This window comes from Galeopterus variegatus, unplaced genomic scaffold (genome assembly GCF_000696425.1).
Source record: "Galeopterus variegatus unplaced genomic scaffold, G_variegatus-3.0.2 Scaffold462, whole genome shotgun sequence".
NCBI classification, from domain to species: domain Eukaryota; kingdom Metazoa; phylum Chordata; class Mammalia; order Dermoptera; family Cynocephalidae; genus Galeopterus; species Galeopterus variegatus.
The window spans coordinates 166048-168022 of record NW_007726573.1 but is presented as its reverse complement, the minus strand read 5'-3'; positions in this window follow the sequence as shown (position 1 = coordinate 168022).

Here is a 1975-nt window from a genome sequence, read left to right as displayed (position 1 = left end):
TTAAAATAAAGGAGACTATAGAAACGTGATCATTAAAATAGCATATGATTCTTGATGGATCCTGGATAAAAACAAAAACGAAAACAAAACAAAAACAAAACAAAAGCTCCAAAGGACATTACTGGGAAAATTGGAGAAATTTAATAAAATGTTTTATATTAAATAATGATATAATCAATATTAAATCTGTTACAATGACTTTAGTTATACAGGAAAATGTCCTTGTTTCTTAGGAGACAAATGCTGAAGTACTGTGAGGTGAAGCTTCATAATGTTTCTAACTCACTTTCAAATGATTCAGCCAAAATACCCAAAACCCACATACGTGGAAATATGTACAATGAACAAAGGTAGGTAAATGTTAACGGTGGGTGAGTCTAGGTAAAGGATATTTGGGTGTCCATTGTATTATTTTTTCTAACTTTTCTGTAGGTTTTATACTTGCCTAAATAAAAGAAAAAGCTGGAGGTGGGACAGGAATGAACCCCTGGACTGGTGGCGGATGCCTGACTCCAAGGTAATCGATCTACAGATTCACCAGCTAGTGACCTAGGACCTAAGCGACCTGGCCTGAAAAGATGAGCTATGCTGTATCGGTCAGGATCCTCTTGGCTTCAAGTAAGAGGATATCTGAGTCAAGGTAGTTTAAACTGTGAGGATACCTCATGTAACAAGAAGTCTATAATGAGTGGCTCCAGGAATGGCTAATGCGTCAGCTCAAGGATGTGAATGCCCTCTTCTGTCAGTTTCTCTGTAGTTCTCTTGGCTTTGTCTCTTGGTTGCAAAATGGCTACCACAGCTTCATGTATCATGTCCTCCCATGACATATCCAAAGCAGGCAGGAAGGAGGTGGGCTAGCTCTCTCAGGCTTTGCCCTCTTCAATCAAGGATAACACTCATTCTCACGAGCCCCCAGATTTCCATTATATCTCACTGTCCTTACAAACCAATTATGACTCATCGCCTGGGGTTGTTCACCTAAAAGATACTGATGTGGACAGACAGCTGTTGGATGGGCAGCGAGTACTGTTTGCCACATGAGCCAATCAGACTCACTTGCTCAGGAATCCGAGCCAAGAAACCCACCTTAGTGTGCTGCTAGCTGTCAAGCGGGTGGTGAATGGACAAGAGGAATTTGAGCTGAGGCCGTGTACGAGTCAAGGTTAAGACAAGAAAAAAACATTATAGAGAGGGTGAAGAAGCCGTTTGGTAGAGAAAGGAGAATGGAGCCCATGGGAGCGGAGTCGGTGAAGCTGCCTTGAGGGTTAGAAACTTCTCCCTTAACTGCCTGGATACCTGATGCTTTCTGGTTGTGATTTCAGTTCCAGACCACATAGAATGTACCGGTTAGGACTCCTTATTTGCAAGTTTAAAAAAAAAATACTACTCTGGCACACAGGAGGAATTAGTTATAAATGTACAGGAATGTCTTAAACAACCCAAGGCAGGCAGTAGCCAGGATTTAGGAAGTACTAGAACCAGAAAGAGCTAGCACCAGGTGGCTTCTCTGTCTCTTGCCTCATGTTTCTCTACAGTGCATTTTATTTTTATCTCTGTGATAGGAGGTCTCTGCTTCCTGCTCTCCATGTTATCATACATCCACACATCTCCTAAATTCATGTTAAAATTTTGACCCCTCTAAGAACCCCTGTGGCAGTCAGTCTCTCAGTCCTAGTCTCAAATTCCCAGAGGAGAGAAGCTGAGAGGCCTAAGTTGGGTCAGATGTCCACTGCACCAAGTCCTCAGGCTTCAGGTCACAACAGATAAGCAGAGGGTAGGGAGTAGCAGTACTAGGAGAAAGGGGTCATTGACTCAAGGCTGGAAAGATACTCCAAAAGGTATCTACCATGACCTCCTTAAAGTAGTGGTTCTCAAGGCTGGAGGTAGGAATCCCCCAGCCCCACCCCAGGAGACATTTGATAATGTCTGGAGATGTTTTGGGGTCTTTACAACATGGCGGGGGGGGGGGGGGGGG